The sequence below is a fragment of the Falco naumanni genome, chromosome Z, assembly GCF_017639655.2.
Source record: "Falco naumanni isolate bFalNau1 chromosome Z, bFalNau1.pat, whole genome shotgun sequence".
NCBI lineage: Eukaryota > Metazoa > Chordata > Aves > Falconiformes > Falconidae > Falco > Falco naumanni.
In genome coordinates, this window is record NC_054080.1 from 45,298,102 (window position 1) to 45,320,415 (window position 22,314).

General features: G+C 37.3%; 1 pseudogene; it reads left to right on the forward strand.

Annotated features, from left to right (window-relative positions):
* The window catches only part of LOC121080733, an 87,723-nt pseudogene that overhangs the window by 2,951 nt on the left and 62,458 nt on the right, over window positions 1–22,314 (forward strand).

Here is a 22,314-nt window from a genome sequence, read left to right on the forward strand (position 1 = left end):
ATACAAGAAAGTAAATGATAGGACCTAGTAGGCAAATCATAAGGTGCTGCTGCATCTGGAAACTGGATTTGTATACCTTACTATCAAAGATGAGATGGAATTTTTAACGGAGGGTGGTGTCCTTAGGTAATGGCTGCATTCCTGTGGACAGCTTGGCCAACACTGTTGAGTCATGGTGGGGAAATCCCATGGATGACCAGCTCTGGGAGGCTTGGTTCTAGATTTCTCCAACCCTTGAGTTACTTAGATGAAAACATTTTTCATAGCTATCTCAAAGGAAAGCTTTTGGGTAATGTAAGACTTAGATTTGATGGAGAAATTAGAATGAAATCCCATGTCCCTATTTAGCCATGAAGCAAATGAGGCTATTGGTTTATTTTGAGTGGCAGATTTGTCCATTACTTCCAATGTTTGAGTCCAAGTTTAAAATTTTAAGCAACTGTAATGTTAATAAGTTGAAAGGCCAAAATTAAGTTTGACTGCAGTCTGTATTCATCTGCTGGTTTGTGTTGCACCATAGTCAGCTTCTCCTTTAAAAGGTACTTTCATTTGCTTGCTTTACTGCAAAACCATCATGGAAAAACTCAGGTGGGGCAATACTATTAATCATAATTAATAGTATTAATCACAAAAAGACGGCAAATCTGTTGAAGAAGCAGTATGCTTTCAAAGAAGGGACTTTTCAAAAGCACTCATTTGTGGCAGTACTCATGGGTCTTGAGGGAATACCAAGCCTTTTCTGAAACTAGTGGTTGCAGTAGAGAAACTGAAACTTTGTTCTGAACTAGGTGGGACATAATCAGTATATGTAAGAAGCATAACTTGTTTATGGTATTAAGATACTTTCTTGAATATGGATGTAACCATGTATGTCCAGATATTGCAAATATATTTCAGAAAGTGTAATTTGAAGTGTGTAGTTCTGTTCAATGTAAAGTGAAAATAAATCTTCTTGTCTGGCAAGTTTAGCAGTTCCTGTAGTCTTTTACATGATAGGAAAAGAGGTGGTTAGGCTGGATTGCTATCCATCCAGCATTTTTTGTCCTCAAAAAAAGAGATCTTAAGAAATGATGCAAGAATGGCAGAAACATGACTTCTTTCTGCAGCCTGTACTCTCAGCTTCCAACGGCTTCTGAGCTTCTTGAGCCGCATGGGGGTTTGAGTTTTCAGCAGCTTTCAGTGGATTTCTCTTCCATGCATTTACCCAGCATCCTTCTGCCATCCACAGCATTTTGTGGCTGGCAGGAGATGGTCAGCTTACCAGTGTTCTGCATCAAAAACCATATCATTTTGTTTTCAGTTGACCTATTCCTCTTATTTAAAACCTCTTAATATTTGTTTTGAAGGAGACAGCAGACTGTCAGTGCTTATTCATTCATCCCCATGCCTCTTTTGGTGTTACAGAACCATTATATCTGTCTTCAGCCATCTGTTTGCTAGGTTGAAGCAAGTGATTTCTTCTTTTTCTTCAGTGTGCCTATACCAATGCATAGGAGTGGTGTGCTCATAAAGGGGAGTACAATATATTTTGAAATCTTGGTTCTTCTTGAGAAATACATGGGGAAATGACTAGCTGTTTTTTGTCTTAAACATCGATTTTCATTCTTACCTTTGAATATCTGTCCCTAGTTGCTTTTCTTTTTTGCCTTTGGCTCTTTTTTTTTTTCATTTTAATGTCTTCCCCCACCTCCCAATGCACGCACAATGCGTTAGGGTTTCCCTCTTGACAGTGGTTGCAGACTTTGAATGGAGCTTGGATTACTCCACAGTACTGAGACCTTTTGCTGAGTGGATCACATTGCAGGCATTATAGGTTCCTAAAGAAAGACCCCATTAAAAACTCCTAAAGCAAAAGAATTTGTTGCTGGGAGAAGCAGGTATTTTTTTTAACAAAACCAAACCAAAATAAATATAATGGCTAAGAGGACTAATGTATTCTTTTCCTGGTAGCTTAATAGAAGATATAATAATTTATGAATAAATACTTAAATGATGATTGTGAATAAAACTTCAGCGTAAAATCTCTAAGCATGGGGAACATAACGCCGCTTATGAACACACATAAGCATCAAACTGTGAACTGTGGGGGTAAGCTCAGGTGATCCTGCTGAAGGCCCAGTGAGGCCATCTCAAGCAGATTTTCTTCCAGCCTGCATCATTATAATAGCCAGGTGTGGAGAGGGTTATGTTGGGCAGGCAGAATCAGTTCTCTGTGATAAGCCACGTTAAGACAGAACAGCTGCTCTTTCTAGGGCTTGCATAGTGCAGAGAGGTGCATTTGGAGGCCATAATGCACAGCAGTTTTAAGAAATGATGTAAAGATGATAGACTGGCAATACATTGACACCTGATTGGAAGTAGGGAGATCTCAAGCCAAACAAGATTATGATAGATTTCAGTGAAGTAAGATTACGCTTTTGATAGACATGCTGTCATAAAGCCTTTATTTTCATTTAAGCACCTGGAAAAGTTTACATTGGTCATTATCACATGTGGGTTGTCTATGAACCACGTTTTTTCTTTCTTTCTAATTTCAGACCATGCTGGATAGTGGTCTGAAATGTGTGACAATCCTGTGGGATCTGTGTTCCCCGTTATGCCAAAAAAGAATGAGTTTCTAAATGTATTCAGCTACAATCTAGTATGAAACAGTCCAGTTTTACATTTTCACTTAGTCGGGTGTGTGGACAGAAGCACTGTACTGAACCAGAAACTTCCACACAGATGAAGTGCTTTCTGGCGTTTGTCGTAGCAGCAAGGCATATCTTGGGACCTTTTGTTTCCTTACATTTCTACAGGAAGCACAAATTAATCTCTCTAAGAATAGGAAAGTTCTAGATGTGTCAGCACCATTAATTTTTTCAATGGCACTGGGCAGGCTGATATTCATGGATGTGGTAAAATACAATTTATAATTTCTGAGTAGCGGCATAGGAGTAAGAAACCTGTCTATGATGAAATGGAGATGAATTGGCACAAGTCAGAAAGATGTGGAGAAAGAAAATACATCCATATAAGTCCAGTGATGGTAGAGTACATCTTACCAAAGTCCTTAGTAGATCTGTTCGTGTTAATCCAAACCAGCAGGCTGCATAATGTAATCTGAAATAAACATTTTAGGGTTTAGTATTAGCTTGAAGAGGCAAGACTGAGCACCTAGAGTGAATAGGACTTTTTTTTTCTCAGCACACTAATGGCTTTGAGTGTTGGTTTGTCAGTTTTCTGCTGTAGCTCTCACTGGGTTGTAATTACTAGAAGCCTTTTACTCTTCCATTTTAAATGCGGGTTTTATGCATTGTTTTTATTTACTGTTGATAGCCAGATTTATCTGTGGTGAATGGAAGACTGGTGAAAACCGTAAGAGCTGAGACAGATCTGAGTTAATCAGTGAGCATAACTGTACCTGAACCCATGTGAGTACTGGAGGGCATGATCAAGGCATCTCAGCCTGTGCATCTGCATACTGCACTGCGAATAGACATGGAAAAACTGCTGCTGTGCCTCAGCACCGTTAATTTGCAGTAATGGCTCTTGGTTTTGTTTCCTGGGTTATGTGTGCTAGAAGAGTCCTTATATCCTAAATCATGAGGGCATATCTGATAGTGATTGCTTGTTTTTCTACAGCTTTCTTCCTCCAAGCTGTCTGCTTGCCTTTGTCAGACATTTTTACTATACCTGGGTTGGCTTCTGTGAGCAGATTTTATAAAAAAACCCACGGAATCCCTCTGCTTAGCAACCTGGTAATTTTTTTTTTTCTTTCCCATCTATTTCAAAATTATTACCAAGAACAAATAGTGTAAAACTAATCTGACTTGAGTAGGTACAAAAAGAGGAGGCTGTCTTAGTCTGAGGAATAATATTTTGACGTGAAGGTACTTAATTCTTGTTCATTTTGCTTTGGTAGTTTGCTACTCAGGATTCCCAATTTACTCTAGAGAAAACTGATGCAATGAACAAGTCCTGGTTATGCCTTTAGAATCTGATTGTGTACTAAGGTTTCTAAGACTAAATGAGGTAATCCATTTCTTTAGAAGCTAATCTGAGCAAATACTTGATACAAATAAATTTCGGTGCCTGCAAGCTTCATCATGATGGGCAGTTCTAGAATACTTACAAACTGTTTGGAATGTGCATGGTTGACTGGCATCAGGAAGTCCAGAGATAGTGTAAGCATATGTAAGAACATCTCCATCACTGTAAAAATACATCTTCATTCTTAATTATTTCTAAATCACATTACAGATAGTTGGAGCAAGGTAGCATCCTTTTATAAATTAGAAAAACAAAATGTGTTTAATATTGAGAACCTGATTTTGCAGGGCTGAAGGTAGACTGGTCCCTGAATGAACATGCCGGGTGGCAAAAGCAAGCATTTATAGCAACTAACTGAAACCTTTGCTCAGATTTTTCCTATCAGTAATGTGTGCCAAGACAGTAATTTTAGATGAACCGGATTTTATTTCTGAGACAGGTATGTTGAAGCTATCAAACGACAATTCATGAATTCCCCTTGTGTACTTCTTAATTAAAACAGCTTTTCAGCTCTTCAAACAGAACAGTTTACATCTTTCTCATGATATTATCATTATGAAATTTTAAGTATTTTAAGGATTATATTAAGGTAACATTCCTTTCTTTGGAAGTTCAGCAAAATGATCATTAAATGCCAGTGCTTTGTGCCAAAAACATTTTTTTTGTCTTCACTGGGTATTACTTGAAAATGCCAGTTATTTTCCAACCCTATTATGCTTGAGATAATTTAATATTGTGTTTCTAGTTGATGCCATCATTACCAAAACATAAAAAAAGTATTTTTTTTAGATGTTGAAAGAGATAGCAGTTACTAGACAACTAGTAGCAGTTGTTGTAGGATAAAACAAGCACAATGTTTTGAGGAGGGAAAGGATCATACAGCTTTGTTGTTGGTTTTGTATTACTTGGTATACAAAACCCCTGAAGCAGTACTTTGGGAGGGGAGAAATCAGCAGCGAAGAGATGAGGACATGATCTGTTGAGAATGTTTGCTATCTGTAAAGTCCCAAAAAGGTAATGCACTGAAAGGACTAAAGTGGCTTCCCTGCAGTTCTTCTATAAAGAGACATCTTACTGTCGAGCCTTTTGGCTTTTTGGTGTGCTGTCATTCTCCAGGATGGCTAATATTCATTCTTCGTGTTCCTTGAAGAAAGCAACAATACAGAATAAGGGAGAAAATGCAATTGGTTTTCTTTTCTGTGGCTGCTATCACAAAGGAAGATATTTTATTTTATTTTTTCATTTCATCACATCTTTGTTTCCAAAGGAAATAATAGTGTAATAGGCAAGGCAAAATTAGAATTTTCTGTTGGTTTTTTTTGTTTTGTTTTGTTTTTACTTAAAAGGAGGATTAGTGACTAGTATAATGTAATCATCTTTACCATTTTGAAAGAGAAGGAATGAAAGACTGAACAAGTACATTTTAATGATAATGTTATTAAATCTTCTGGAAACTGCTAAGTAATTCTTGTTAGGATTGCCTTCAGATTACTTTCTGTTACTGTATTTGCTTTGTTGTTCTTAGTATGAGTTACTTTGCCTAATACTAGTGGAAAGAAGTAAATTGAGTAGTGTATCTTTTTGCTTTGAAACCTGGATCTCTAAGGGCTGCTGTAGCTTAAAATTAGAGTTTAGGATTCCACAGCTCCCCTGTTATGCATGAACACCACGTACTGTGGTTCTTAGTACATGGCACTAAGCTAACGTAAATGAATGTGGGAGGTTATGCATTTCAATCTGTGATTTTGAAGTACTGAGGAACTACAACTTAAAACCACAGCCTGACTCTTGATTGAATTTCTCTCTGAGCAGCAGTGATGACAGATAACTACTAAACAATTTCACCCAAGTACATTCATGTTTTTGATCAGTAAATTAGTTTAGCCTGTAGCCTGTGATTTAAAGGGCTCTGAAGAAATATTTTCATTTATTTGCTTAGCAAATGAAAAAAAGTATGAAAAATTAGGTCATACTGATAACTTTTATCACTGAAATTTCCATTATCTATCATATTTAATTGCTGAAACTTAGCAGTAGCTTTCAAACTTTTTGGTTATATATTTTAAAATTTGTGTTAAGTGGCCTTTGAGCTGTCATATTTTAACACTTTTCTGTAATTACTGTGTTTTACTATGTTTTGCCTCACATCTCTTGTATGATTTTATAGAAGTAACTTTATTTGCAGTATTTTTTTAAAGAGTAAGCTAACTTTTCAGTACCCTAACAGCGTGGGTTTCTGCTTTTGCCCTTTTCCACTTCTGAGATACATTGTTGATGTTTTGCTGTTGACTGGATTTCTTTGTTTCTTTCTTAAATGCTCACAGGAATCTGCCTTTTTCTGAAATACAGTGTCTTGGAAGTCTTCCATTACTTTCTATGGAAAACAGTTTGCAATATCCATGCTAAAAGTACTGTAAGGTATTGTTGAAAAAGGAATGTGACAACATTTGGTAGCCTGTTACGGAAAGAACTGTAAATTTTGAGTTTATTTACAGCAGAAACATAGAATGATACCACAATTTCTTAGATGTTCCAGTTTCTACTGTTGCATAGTTAACCCACAGTGATAACTGCAACATAGGAAACATGGAAAATATTTTTCTATCACTTCTATTTGCAAATTTTTCACTGATACATGGGTTGAAAACAGAGTACAGAGAGGGATCATTTTCAACTTAAAACATACAAGTATTACCAAAAGTAATGTGAAAAAATGTTAAAAAATAAAGATATAATTATGTAGTTTTTCCCAGTCTGTGCTTACCACAGCAATCTTTATGTTTCATATATGTTAAAGTTAGGGGGGTTCATCTAAAAGATAAGGAAAAAGGTAATGTATTTTATTGATATTGTATTTTATTATTATTTATAATAATTTATAAAATACATTATCAATTTATTGAAATTGATGATGTGTTTTATTATCTTGTTTCTTTTAATTTTGTTTTAGGAAATTTAAATTTGAGACCTCTTTAAATCAGGTAGTACACATTAAGTATACATTTTCTTAAACAAAACTTAAAGGCCAACTTACTTCATTAGCTGAGATTTTCCTTCTGCTTTCTCAAATGTCCTTTTAGAAAGATGTCCTTTTCCATTTCATTGAATAGTTTCTGTTTTGTACATTTCTTCTAATATTCATACCCTTCTAATAGACTCATCCTATGAAATAACACAGGATGTTTAACTTTCTCTAGGTAAGAGTTCTGAGCTGTAAATGGGAAAATAATCTGTGCCTGAAAATAAATTGCTACTTTTTTTTTTTCCTTATGGCTGAAGAGAGTAAGTTTTGCTGTCTGAATGTAGGATCTTCTGCTTGTAGTAGTAGTGACTGTACATGTATTTTAAATTAATTTATTTCAAATATATTTATGCTAATTCTGTTCAACCTGCAATTTTATTGGCCCAAGCCCATGGGTATGAAAAAAATTGTAATAGGAAAGAAGTTCTGTGGCTTTGGTAGGAATCATTTCCTTCTGTGTGAAAACACATTCTGTGTGTTTCATTTCACCGCAGGCAAGAATGGTGTTGAATTATAATGTGGGAGATGATGCTGTCTATCATATTGGATATTCACTTATTTCCAGGCTTTCAGGCACTGATGCTCTTTCTGCAGGCAGAACTTTTGGCATGTAATATGGGATTCTCTCTTGAAAACTATTGTCTCCATGTGATTAGGATTATAGGATGTTTTCTACAGCAGTAGCACAGGTAAGTAGATCTTTGCAACAACCTTTGTGGACAGTGATACCACTGTTGTTTTATGATTATTTTCTTTCATCATTATGGAATTTCAATATGTTTATGTTAGGAAGCTTAGAGGATTCTATTTTGAAACAGTATTCCATCTTTCTAAAAGAAAATTCAGTGTGCTTGTAATGAATGCTAAATATAAGTTAATAAAACTTCGTTAAAGTTCAGGAATACATTGAAGTATTTCATCATTGAAGTTCTGTTGGGTTCCTCGTAGTAATTAATGCTCCTCAGTACTGAAATAACCATTTCTACTATGAAACTATTAATTTAATGATGACACCTTCTTCACTCTTAATGTTGAGCTAGAGCTGAAATAGTTTATTGGATATACTTTCATTTGATATCTCCAAACTGAAGATATTCCATGGAAGAAAAAATTCTTGTAAAATAATGCTTAAATAAAAAGGAAGAATGAGTTCTAGAGGTATTACATACCTGTAATCTTTTGTGGTTCCATGTTAGTCCCAGGTCTCTGTAGTTAGTTTCTTTTAAATGTGATTACTTTTCCTAGCGCTTGTACTTGTGCCCATCTTCTCCTGAAAAGCATTAGAACTTTATGCAGAGCATTTTGGAAATATCTGTAGTTAGCCGCTGGTTGAGAATTGCATGGAACACTAACTAAAAAGCAAAACACTTTAAGTAAATAAAAATGAGTCACAAAATAAACCTTTTTTTTATGTTACAAGTAAATACTTTTTGGATCTAAATATTTCCAAGGTAATAGTGCCAGGAGGTAATCCATAATCATATAATTGAAAAAGCAAGTAAGTTCCCAACCTGATATGTTTTCTTTGGTAGGAAAGGCCAAACAATTCATTCTAGCCCTTAGGACATAGCCATTTCACAATTCGTAGCTCAGTGTTTGAAATGAAAATGTGTTTTATATAAAAACTTGGCATTCATTGCCCAGGCAGGAAGCTTTTGTGTTTAACTTTGGCTTATTGTTACTTTACAATCAGAAAGCCATGTGTAAGCCTCTGTTTCTTCAGAGGTAGCACCTTCTGTGACACCGTGCTATGTAACCTCTGAGTAGGAGCTGGTATCTCTTACTTGACAGATATATGGGGTCCTATTTTCCAGCTGAAATTCTTAAATGCTAGCACAATGAATGTCAAGACAAGGAGCTTGCAAACCTATGTTTTGGAGGCGTTCCTGCCAGTCTTACAGTGCTGAGTTGCCAGACCTTTACTCTGCATGTGTATTAATTAGTGTGCTGTAGGTTTTCCTTTTTTTTTTCTTTTTTGTTTTGTTTTGTTTTCCCTCCTAGTCATAAAGCACTGTGAAAACTGAGTAGCTGAAAGCAAAGTTTATGTCACTGGAAGTTTTCACTGGTTATTAAGCTTTTATTTCGCTTTGGTATCTTTTGTAGTGTCAAGCCTTTTCAGTTCGTCCCCATGTAACTCTCTTTACTCACGAGCTCTTGCAATCTGCATGAATACAGTCATCTCCCAGCACAACTGTGTCGGCAGGTTGCTGTAAAAATACTCGAAAAATCCAGTTTTTGCCAAGAGAAAGAAGAAAGGGAGCAAACACATTGCTTAGAATTATGAGCTGACCTGAGCAGTCGGAGCTGACTGGCAGTCTGTTCCCAAGATTAAATTGGTCACAATTTCCCATGCAAAAGAACTGGGGCCCTGTGAAATCTCAAGGTGGCTGTTCATTTAGGGTAGAGCTGCTTTACCATGCTGTTACTGCATGAGACAGAGAGATCTCAAACCTCTCTTCTTGTTTTGAAATTTTTTACATGCTGAAACTCCCAATACGTGAGGTAAAGCCAGTCCTAACAGATTTAGGAGCATGTCTTCAGTATAATGCCAGTAGGCTTAATGAAACTTAAGGGAATTTAGATGTTCAGGTGATGTAAGAGCTTTTTTTACTTCAAGGTATGTGGTGTTTTTTTTTAAATAAATCGAATCATTACTGGGTATGTTTTTAAAGAGCAGCAGTTCCTTGCAAAATGTTTTTTCATTTTAACATAAAATAGTTTGTTACAGTACTGGGTACAAAGTATGCTATTTAGTACTTTTAAACAATGCAGCAGATATTTCTTTTCATGAGATGTTCTCACCTCTGTAAAAATAGAAAACTTTAGTTTCGATTTTGAAGTTGATTTACACTATTGTGTCTTGATTATATTCTTGTTTTTCATCAATGCACTCTTCAACAATATTTAATTTGGTAATCCCTCACGCTTCAAATCCTGCAGTTCTCATCAGCTAATTGTTTTCAACATGTAGATGCTTGAAAATCCCAGCTTAAATGCTGGGAAAGATAAGGGATCTTTTGGGGATTGCATGTTGTTCAAGTTTTTTATTTGGCTATGTGGAGAAACAGCTGGTGCTCTGTGAAATGCAAACTAAACAGGGGAACCTGCTTAGTACTTGCACTCTTATTCCAAATCATGTATGTAAAATTTCGTACTTTTGATCTTGTATCTGATGTAGAAGTACACTCATGAAATACAAAGTAGTATTTCTCGTGTATAGAGAATTGATGGAAGTATGATGATAATGGCAAGGGAATGGTGATAGAGTTTTTGAATTATGACCTGTGAAACCAGATGAGGTAGGGAGATTGTGTATTGATACTGTTAGCATACGTAAAGCATATATACATACATAAAGAACATGTAGTAGTCTAGTTGCAGAGGTCTAATATTTTGCTGCTGTGAAACAGATTAGGACACTGTATATCTCTTACTACCTTCTGGGGAAAATGCTGTGTGTATGACCAAGTATACTGTTGTGTGAGTCTATTGTTTTAATTATTACTTTATGGAAGAGCCACTGTGAGCTTTTTTGGAGCTCAAAAAAAGAGCTGTTTTGGAGCTCAGTATCTTTCTGCTAGTAACATTTACTGTAATCAGGCTGTGGTTTTGATCATTGGATGGTTTTCATTGGGGCCAGTCTCAAGGAGATCAGTAAGCAAATTTTATCCTAACTGCATGGTTTGTGTAGGTACTTACTAGTATCCGTTAAAGCAGCCGAATGGCTTTCACTGTGCTGAGTATGCTTTGGACATAAGAGTGCAATCCCTAACTAGTATCTGTTTTACCTAATAATTTACCGTTCCTAGGAGTAACTGTGGGGCTGTATGCTGGAATAAAGTACATATTTTATCACTTTTTCCTTTGTGAAACCATCTAAGAGTTATCTGTGTTCACATGTGCGATTCAGAAAGATGTGTGGAGATACTTTTTCATGCTCATGTATTACAACTATTTAATTCAAGAATTGTTTTTCAGTGTCAAAAAGACCTTTGATAACAGTAGAAGTATTCTCAGAAAATCTGTGAAGGCTTCTTTGATTAGATTAAATAATTGTAACTCAGTTTACTTAGAAGCTACACAAACCCCCTGACTTAGACTTCAGTATTAGTATAATTTTTCACAAAACAATTTTACTTGACTGCCTTTTTGAACTGGCTGCTCCTTTTTGGTGGGCCACCCATTAAACCATTTCTGCTTCCCTGGCAAATAACTGCAGAAGTAATCTCTACCAAATTTATCTTGTCTCTTTAAGTTGTTTGGCTATTTATGTGTTACTTCTGAGAGTGGAGTAGGGTTTTATAGTTGTTTCTTAAGGGTTCTACATAATGTATATTGAAAAAGTTAGCTATAGTCTTGTTATATGTAACTATAATGGACTGTATGGATCTGGAGGCTATATTTGTCTTGACTGCAAAACATAACCTCTAGATCTGAGTGGCAGTAATTTCCTTAGGAGGATTAAGACTCTGCATTTCAAGAATACTGGTTTATTCTCTTTTTGTCTCTTTGATAAGGTCCATCCAGCTGTGCTCAGTTTAATACAGCAGCCACAAGAATACCAACCAGGTTAATAGGTTGACATATGTTTATATTCTCTGCAGGCCAGGGTATAAAAGATAATTCTTACTATAAGAATATTATTATACTCTTTTGGGGGGGGGGAGGAGTTAAGGGGCTTTTGCCCTTTGAGTTCAAATGTTAATAACAACTGTTTTGTTTTCAGGTTACTGCAGTTTTGATTAAGCTTATGACCCCAAATCCCGTTGAGTTTTTTTGCCAGTTTACATGGATGCATATTATTATATTTCAAATAGATTTATATTAATGTAATGTCATGTTACTGGATACAGTCACCTTTTTAAATCCACTTAAGAAATTTTTGATAGTTACTTCTGATACTTAGAAACTTTTAAGAAGTATTTCAGCCTCCTGAGTGCCCCTGATAAAGAGTTCCCTTTCATAATATATCTGTATTTCTTGGCTAAGGTGTGAGTTTGCACAACACCCTCTATCTCAGTATTAATCTTGGTATTTGCATAACGAATACAAGAGTTCTGTGAGGGCTTTGAGCTGTTAAAATTTAAGTTTAAGAAAGGTTCAGTACCAGTTCAGCTGTTTTTTGGCCACTGCTTTGATTTTTCACATTAAACTCTCATTCTACTTCTCAGTTAAGCCCTGCAAGATCCTGGCTTCTTTGAGGTTTGGCAATGGTTGTAGGTTCAAAGCCTAAGTCTGAACTTAAAAATTTGACCCTAAAACACATTGGATAACTGTGTGTTTGGTGTTAGAAGCTGCAGAGAACAGTGTAAATGTAAGGGACACTTCAGCCTGAAGGAAGGATCAGGAGTGTTAAACTAAGTGTACAAGGTCTATATAATTCGACACTTCAATTTCATGATCAGACTTGCCATTATGACAGTACCTGTTGGGATACAGATCTAAATTGGTCTGTGAAATGGTGAGGGAAATTATGGTCATAAGTGATTGCAGATGGTTGGACAGGCATGCACTAGCATGTGGTTCTAGCTCCTTAGAGGATCCAGAGTCATTGTTGAGGAAATGCCATAGCAAATGATGGTAGATAATGTCAGATCCACTGCAAAAGCTCTGGTTTTGATACCTGCATGCCCACAGGGTCTCACTGAGGGATTCCATGGCCTTACTTAGTAAAGACTAGCTGGGAAGCGGGTGGATCTAATGAGTGATACTTATTCTGGATCTGATCTGCCGCAGTACTGTATTGGGACCTGGTTCATTAAGTGCAGTGATATGGTCCTCTGGGGCTGGGAAAGTATTTGGTCTCAAATCAGAGATTTTGCAGGTAGAGATGGGAGGTTGGAGAATCATGTTACTTAGAGTGAAATTTTATTTTTTTAACAGCTCACTGGAAACAGCAAAACTAGGAAAGATAGAGTTTTCACCAGCCTAAATTAATTCACCTTTTCTTTCCCTTGCTATGCCATATAATTTTAGTAAGGCGTAGGTCTGGGTTCAGACAGTTCTCCTAGGTAACCTCACAGAAACAAAGGCATGATAAAAGAAAGCACTTGTATATGTACAATAGTGTGTTGTGTGCATGCATATGCATACACACACACACCCCTCAAACAACGGGTGCTGTTCTTGGTAGTTTCTCACTTTAAAGCTGTATATTTAGATCCAAAGTGATTAACTTCAGCAGTGTCCTACAACTGCAAGAATTGGTTGGACAGCTTGCTTGTGTATAGCATTGAAACCACAAATAGGCATGGTCTGCTTTTGTGTGTTCTGATGCCAAAACTTGAACTGCAGTAAGGAGGTTACTAGGTTTCTTGAGTGGAAGCAACCTCAGCTCTGGAAGTCATGCCTGTGTAGCATCTGACTGGTAAGGTTATTAGTTGAGGCTTGGTGGCATTCAAAAGTGACTCTGCTACTTCTAAATACGGGGTAATAAGTCAAATCTGTTCCAGTGTGTGCACTTGCTGTGTGGAGCCTCTGCTATCCTGGTATATTCAGGTTCTGTTACCTGTAGCAGCAAGAACTTGCCTACTGAAGAAATGGGATTCTTTAAAACACCTATGAATAGATTAAGGGACTGCTACAGATCAAATAGCAAAAGAGTACCATAATCTACTTTTCTTGGCTATGTAAAAATAACTTGGGAATAATTGACCTATATTTCTTGACCCTTGTAAACAACAAGCAAAACTTTTAACTTCCTGGTGGGAAAAACTAGAAACTTTTATTGTTGTTTGTTAAAAATCAGGAAAAAATGTTCATTTTGTAAGCAGATTTTGCCAGGATTTATTATTGCTGGTTTCTAAAGCTTTCTATAACTCAATGCAAAGACCACGTTCATCAGCTTGTTCTTGCAATGGGAGATTGTCATGGCATACAAAGCTCACAGTTGTAAACAATGGCTGTCATCCTGTGATGTTAAAGCTTGAAGCTATGTAAGGTAACCTTCAGAGCTTGCTTATATCTATATTAATGTGGTACAAGTATGGATTTATCCCATTCACCTCCTCTTTCCCAATAGTATTTAAAGAAGAAAGCTGTAGAGCTGCTGATTCAGGGAGAACAAAGGAAGTGGAGGATAAGGATAGTCTTTATAATTGGCAGTTAAGATTAAGTATGTGGGGGTTTGGCGTGTTGGTTTTGAGTTTGTTGTTTTGTTTGTTTGTTTGTTGGCTAGCCACAAAGTTTGTTTCTGGCAATCCATAATCTTACTGGCAGACTCCAAAATGCCTGCTTTCTATCTTTTCTGAGATAAAGTCAGTACTTCTAGCTTTTTTTGATGAGCAATATCTAAATAATACTGCTAATAAAAAAAATCTGTAGGAGAATAATAGAAGATCTGCAATCTGTTGTCCAAAGATCTACATTAAATTTGGGTGGATCCACAGCAGCTGTGCTTTGATCCCACTCATCCTTTTTGGAGTCTGTTGCCGTTTAGTCACCACTCCTTCTCTAGCTAAGATCCCATTCTGTCCATCTCCCAGGGATGTGCAGGACTACTGGCATTCAAGTTCTTATCTTTTCTTCTTTGTGATCCAAATAGCCTTTTCAAACTCAGTATTATTTTGGTTCAATGCAAGTTTTATGCAAGGTGCCCCTGCCTCTGGGGACAGGGTTTCAGTCAACTTCCGTATTCTCCCTACCATACTACTGTGTTATTTTGGGCTGTGTTTTCATCCACCCAGTCATAGAATCACAGAGTCACTGAGACTGGAAAAGACCTCTGAAGATTTTATTGTCCCCACCTGTGCTCAAAGCAGGGTCATCTAGAGAAGGCTACTCGGGACTGTGCTTAGTTGGGTTTTGAACATCCTCCAAAGATAGAGATGGCCTCCCTGGACAGACCAGTTGGATGTTCAGTCATCTGCACATCAAAAAAAAGTTTTTTCTATGTTTACACAGGATTTCTTAAATTCCAGTCTATCTACGTTGTCTCCTGTCCTGTCATTGGGTACCACTAGAAGAGCCTAGCTCCATCTTCTTTACTCTCAGCTTCAGATATTTATGTGCACTGATGAGACCCCCTCATGAGACTTCACTATGGGAAACAGTCACAGCTGCCTCAGCCTCTCCTTATAGGAGAGATGCTTATCTTAGAGGCCCTTCACTGGACTCACTCTGGTATGTCTGTACCTCTGTTATCATGGTGAGCCCAGACCTGGACCCTGCACTCTGTGTCTCACCAGTGCTGATTAGAGTGGAAGAATCACCTCCCTTCATCTGCTGGCTGCACTCCTCCTAATGCAGTTCAGGGGGCTGTTGACTTATGTTCAACTTGATGTCTCCTCCAGGACCTCCAGAGCCTTTTCTGTTGTGCTTTTTTTCCCCAATGGTCAGCCCAGGGAGGAACTGATGCCTGGGGCGGTTCCTTCCCAAGTGCAGAACTTTGCATTTCCCTTTTTTTAACTGCATGAGATTCCCGTTAGGCTTATTCTCCTACCTGTTGAGGTACCTCTGAATTGCAGCACAGCAACCTATCTAGTGCATCAGGTTTTCCACTATCTTCCAAATTGTAGATGTCTCAAAGGTATAAGTCATGTTTAGCAGGCAGAGCTTATTTCAGGTGTCAGCAGGCATAAGGTCTGTGCCATCCCATTCAATTCTGGTGAATGTAACAGTGAGAGACACTTTTCCCTTTTCTTGACATTCCACCCTTTCTTGCAGTCACCAGCGGCAAACATACTTGTGAAAAGTAATGCAGTAATGCTCAGTAAATGACTTTATCACAAATATATGGCAATATTCTGTTCTTAAAAAGTTACAAATGCCTTCATGAGGAGATTAATTGTAGCAAGGGAACTGCCAGCTGCTGAGTTTTAAAATAAAATAAGAGTCTTAAGAACTGTATCATACAAATACAAACATGCCTTCTCCTCTCTAGAAAACTTTATTTCACTGGTAGAAATGTATCCACAGTTGTCGCACACACTTGAGCCAGAATTAGCAACTACCGCCCAAATGCCATGAACAATGCTTTTAAGCTTTTCATATAATAAGGAAGGTAGATCCCTCAGTCTCACTTTGAAAACTTTGTGCACTCAGGAAAACTAATGGGATAAGAGTTTGAGCCATATACCAGGGAACTTCACTATACTGTAGCATAAAACTGACAAAGGAGAGTGGCAGACATACACAATTCCTACTGAAATTTTTTTTACAGATTGTCAGCTCTCTGCTTGTGTAAGTTCCTGCCCTGTTGGCACAAGTAATGAGTGGTACTTTCTCAGTACTGTCTTTTCTTCCTTGAGCTAGAGGGGAAAGGGCCAAAGAAAAGTCAGCCACTTTAAGTCCCTTTGAGGTACCTATGTAGAAGTACTAGCCAGCCTCCAAGCAGTCACCAATAGGGCAGCCTAGAGTTGATGAGATGTTCCTTCATTGTCGATACGTTTTGCCCTTCATGTTTAGAAATTAAATGTATTGAAAATTTCTTAGACAACTGGGAAATTTTACGTGAACAGTAAAATGGGAGATTACAATGGGGAGATGTTAAAAAACAAACAACAAAAAAGGCATTGTTTACTTTAGGAGGGTTTTAGTCCAAAATGCAGCAGATAGCTTCCAACTACATTGCTCTCTAAGGAACCTTCATAAGCATGGCAACAGTCTCTGTATTTTAATCTGTCTTTTCCATTTAAAGAACAAACATGTTACTGTTCTATTGTGTGGTTTTAAAGTTAGGATAATATTCAGCATAATTTTCTACCATTAGAGTACTTCCTGTTGGTTTGTTTTCCTGTTCTGCTTTCACATTCTTCAAAACTATATGATTAGGAAACATCTTACTCTGTCACAGTTGCCCTTTTCATATTAAACTTCTCCCCTGAATGTAATATGTTGCTGTAGTTCTTTAAATAGTTCTTGTGCTCTGGAACATGGAAGGCAACGATGCATATTTAACCTTTGGTTATATAGGTGGAGTTGCAGTGTTTCATCTTATGGGATACTGTGATATGTTGGGTCCTGGGGAAGCACAGGGTTGGAAAAATAGAATTGAAATACTAGATATAAGCCTATAAAATTAAAGTTCCGTGACCAAGTGGATTTCTTAGCTCAAAATACAACATTAGGGTTAAGGGAAAACTCTTGCTTGAATTGTCAGAAACTTAGATCCAGTCCATCAGCATATCAGAGTGACTTTCTATCATTTATTCTGTTTCAGTTAGTTGAATTCTGGCACAGCCTAGGCAAAAAACAGTTTTGGGTTTTTTTTTTAAGAAAAGTTTATTTTATAAACTTATTTTATAAATATTCTGCTTAAACCTTTAAAACTTTTTTGAAAATCCTATTAGATAATCTCCATCACAAATTATTAATAATTTACTTAGCATCTTTGGTGACTGGAGATGAAACTTGAGTATAGTTAACTTCTCTAAAACTTCCCATATTCTTTGGCAAATTTGCCGTGTTTTCCTACTCTTGTTAGTTTACAACTTTGTCAGACACACATTCTTAACATACACTATTATCAAGTACCACACAGGAGATGCCTAGTTCAAGGTGTATGATGGTGGTGTAGAATTAAGGAGTTGCTGCATGCTTTCTACTTCCTCAACAACAGAGAGACTGTGAAGGGTATGGAGATATTTTGGCCTAGGCTGTGAAGTGAGAGGAGAGGATGTCTGGAATGGGATTTTGTCCTTGGTGGTGCACAGATGATAAAATTAGTGGTTAAGACTGAAATCCAGGTGGTGTTTGCATTTGCCATTCAAGGATCATGTCGGTAAATCTTTCTCAGTTGCAATTTAATTTAATGATTCAAAGCTATGGGAGATCAAAAAATGATGTAAGATGACTGTGAAATGACCTTTCAGAAAGTCATCACACGGCCAATAGTATTTTCCTGTATTATATCTGTGTATATAAGGTGGCAAAGTTAGATGAAATGTATTGAGAACAGTTTTGATTGTATTTTAAAGTTAGTTTCAGATGAACATTTTGGATGGGAAATTTGTTGTTTATCAGCAATTTGATAAACAATCGAATAAAGTTCTTTGGCTTTTGTAAATACTTAAGTAATCTCCTCCTGAAACAGGAATTTGTATCTTTTCTCATAGTTGTGTGTAACCACCCATAACAGCGTCCTGTGCTCCCTGCATGGGCTGTGACAGGAGATGGAGTCTGTGTCATTTCTTTTTGGAAGTGAAATAAAGCATAACTATGGCAACAGCAAATTAGCCTCTTTGTATTCTGCAGTGCAAAGTGATAATGTAAGGTCTGACTAATTAGGGATAATATCAGAATATATTTTAGAAAAACAACATTGCAGTGTATGTATTTGAGCAATATAATGCTGGCTTATACAGGGTGGGAGACTACTTGTGATTTAGAGGTAAGTCACAAGTAATTCATGGTGTAGATTTTATTTTTTTTTAAGTGATCTCAGGCAAGTGTCTCAGTCTCATATAAAGTCAAGAGAACTTCAGGTGCTAAATTGCTCAAATTATTCAGAAGCAGTTAGTGTTCATCCTCCGCAGGGAAAAAAAAAAAAAATAGAAAGTGATCCTGGTAGTTAAACTGTTAAATTTTGGTGGGAAACTTCTACTTTAATCAAGTGCCTACTATATCAACCTATATATGTTTGTAGGATGACCTCACAAAACTTTAGTGTAGTTCTGAGAAAGTGTTGATAGATTAGTGTTTAGACTAGGCCACAAATCAGTATTTTGATAAAGTTCAGAGTGTGTGAATGCTGAGTGCTGCTGATCTCCCACTTCTGCTTTTTGTCTCAGAAGTAGTTTGGGGGTTCGTTTTGGTCCCATGTATCACAGGGCTTGTGCAGATACTTTCACACCTTCTCTGGGGTTTGTGCCAAATATACATGCAAAAGGCTGATGTTGAACTCCGGTCACCGTTCTCATGTCACTGAAGTATTCATGTCACTAATGTCATGTTCATCTCATGTCACTGATGTATTTCACTAGTGGTGCATGTACCAAAGCAGAGATCTCTGGATGAAATATTTCTTGCAGTCAGAGCCAGCTTAACTTTTATTCTAAGAGAATACACATACATGCCTGCTGTGCGTCAAGTTTTTACTTCCCTTACATAGTCAGGCAGAAGTGCATTGTGGCTTCTGATTTCAAATCTGGTTTCCAAAATTGCTCCTGTCTTCACAGCTGATTGAATTAATGCAGAGAACGTAAGCAGTGAACATGACATGTCAGTGTCTTAATTGCATTTCGCTTTGATTTTGGAAAGATCTGCTCCCAGCACTGCTGGAAGGATGTAAAGGGTTTGGTTTTTTTTGACAAATACAGCACTACTTATGGTCATGAAGTGCTTAGCTGCTACTACGTAAAGTTTCTTTAAGATTCTAGCTAGATGTCCTAGTGTGTGGTGGTTTGTTTTGTTTTTATTTGTAAGCACCCTTTACAACAGCATAATTGTTGTCAGCAGTTGAGATTGAAAATGGTTGTCGTATGCTGCCACTCCTATTTTGCCTCTGTACCAATGGCATCTGTAGCTATGTAAAGAACAGCTTTCTGTCCTGAAATGTTAAAAAAATTACTGATGTGACCTTGCCATCTTTTCCTTGTAGCTAAAGAGAGTTTATTATCATGGTTCTTACAATTCTTCAGTGCAAGTTTGTGTTTCCTCATAATACTCAATTCCTTCTAGGCTTTTTTCTGTCTTTAGTTTTAAAATAGTCTGGCAGAGTAGGGGAAGTAAGAAACAAGGAGATGAAAGATTGAACACATGTTGAAAATTGGTGTATGATGTGGATGGGGAAGGAAGGAGATGTACGTAACATTTCCGTGGTGGTAGCTTCCAAATGTCCTAGGGGTAGGGAGCTACTCGCACACTGGTATGCTAGACACAGTGGAGCCTGTGCCCTCCCTGGTTCTCGTATATCTGCTAGTGGAGGCTTGCCGTGCCAAGTGGCAAAGTTTTGCTGATCAGCTTTATTTGCCATATTTCTATAAAATGCAGAAGATGGGCGTTGCTGTTACTGAACTTGCAGAAATGAGAAAGGAAGTGTTGAGATTGCAGCTTTTTTTTTGGGGGGGGGGGGGCAGGGGAGGATAGTGAGGGAAGCGTTGCATAGGCTAAGCAAATTGAAAAGTGGTGTTGTGAACAACAGTCATGCATTTGCCAGCTTTAATAATTTGTGTGTCTTGTTAGGTCTAAAGGCTTTAAGAACGTTTAGAAGTTGCTAAGTAGCTGCTGTGACAGCCTAAGTTTTTAATGTAAGAAGTCACATGTATTCACTGTCCTTAATGGGTACAAGCATATGAATTAGCAGCACTGGAGCTGTCCCCTCCACCCTTGCCTTTCCATACGCTGCTGCGGCAGTGACTCCTTGAGCACCGACCATCAGTTTTGACCTGTCTGTTGTGGCAATGCAGTAAAGGAGCTCTGTTTTCCTGAGCAAAGCCATGCATTGGTTGTATTGGTTTTGGAGGCTTCTGCCTTTAGAAGTCAGGTGTGGATTTCAGGAACTGCAACAAACAGTGTCAGTTTTTAGGGTTTTTTTTTCTGCTGTTACAGAGAGTCAGGGTATTCAGGATTGTAGTGATTTTATGATTAATTTACCATCAGTTTCGAAGTGTTGGAATGAATATTTGTGAAGAAGCTTGTCCTACCACTGAATATAAGAAGTAGTTGTTTTCATAGGGTTATCAAGGCTAACCCTGTACAGAGTGTGAAAGAGATGCAGCTCAAAGGGTGGCTTTTGTTGGCATTTATTTGTTTATTGTAGATGAGTCACTTGTTTGTTTTGGCACTTTTGTTTGCACTGGACCCATTCCTTCCACTAACAACTAAAAGTATAATCTAGCAAGGCAAGAACATTTGTCGGTTTTTGGTGGATTTTGTTGGTTTTAAACACACTTTTTCTTCTGTTTTATTTTTATTCCTGCCTGTTACGGTACTTCCTATTACACACACCCCAAGAATATAAACTGTTACTGGCATCATCCAGGACATCCTGCAGCAGCAAAAGATTTTCCATTAGGAAGTTTTTTTTACTGTTTCCTTTTATTTAGTACAAAAAAGAGGACTTTTAAAATAAATTTAAAAAAACCAAGAACTTTAAAGTAAGAGAATGCATTTCCAAGCTGAAAGCTGTCTATTTGTGCGATTGAGAAATCCATGGAAATAGGGAAATTTGGCCAAAAGAAAAGAGGAGTGTACCTTTTGTTTGGAAATGTTTAAAAAATTGCATGAATGTGGTGCTTCAAGACATGATTTGATGGTGGACTTGGCAGTCTTGGGTTAACGTTTGGACTTGATGATCCTAAAGGGGTTTTCCAGCTTAAATGATTCTGTGATTCTAAGATGCCCCTTTGTCTTTATTCCATAGAACACTGTTTCAAACAGGATTTTTGAGCCTGCATCAAGGTATATCAAGACATTGATTATCAGTGTTTTCTCCTGGGGAATGAGCTGGTGAGAATCTAATTTTGCATGATGCTGTCATAGTGGAACATTAGTATTGATCGAGGAGAATGATCTACTGCGTATTGGGCCTGTCATAAAACAGAGCAATAGCAAGGCTGTCCTGTTACACGTTCAGGTATATTGTGATCTAGATAGGGTAGAGTTCATCCTTCATCACCTACCTTGGCATACCTGAGTTTTCAGTGTGTTTTAATTATAGTGGGTTTATTTGGTGTTTTTTTTACATTGCAGTTCTATTTCTTGGGATTGGTAGTAGTTTGTAATATGTATTTGCCTGAAGGATTGCACAGTAATGTAGCTAGAAATGTACAGATCGAAAAAATATAGTCTCAGCAAAGAAAAAAGGTGAAGAGTAGAAAGAATATAAGAATGAAATATCTGTTGGGTCTTCACTATTTATTTATTTGTTGCCTGCCTGGATTTTTGTGAAGGCTCTATTTCCAAAAGTGCTAGCTAGACAGAGGAAAAAGAGGGGTGTGGAGGAGACTAGAAGGGCATCGGGAGGGAACGTATGAGAGATAAGTGAGACTGGGAAAGGATAGGGGGAGGATGGAGAAAAAAGGGGGTATTTTGTATGCTATTTAGTTTTTTTCTTTTTACTTTACATTTAGACAGATCTATGTTTCTCTTTCAAATCATGCCACTGTATTGTAGAGCCTTGTTGGTAACAGTTTTTTTCAGCTTCTTGATTTCATTTCAATGTTGTACAAAACCAAAGCTTGTTTCTCAGCATTGAATGAAATCTCTTTGGAGTGTTGTATCACACTTGTTTTCACATCTCTGCCACCTGAACTTCAGAACCAAATGAACTTTTCAGGGTTTTGCCATTCCATTGCTTTTGAATTTGGTGATGAGATGAT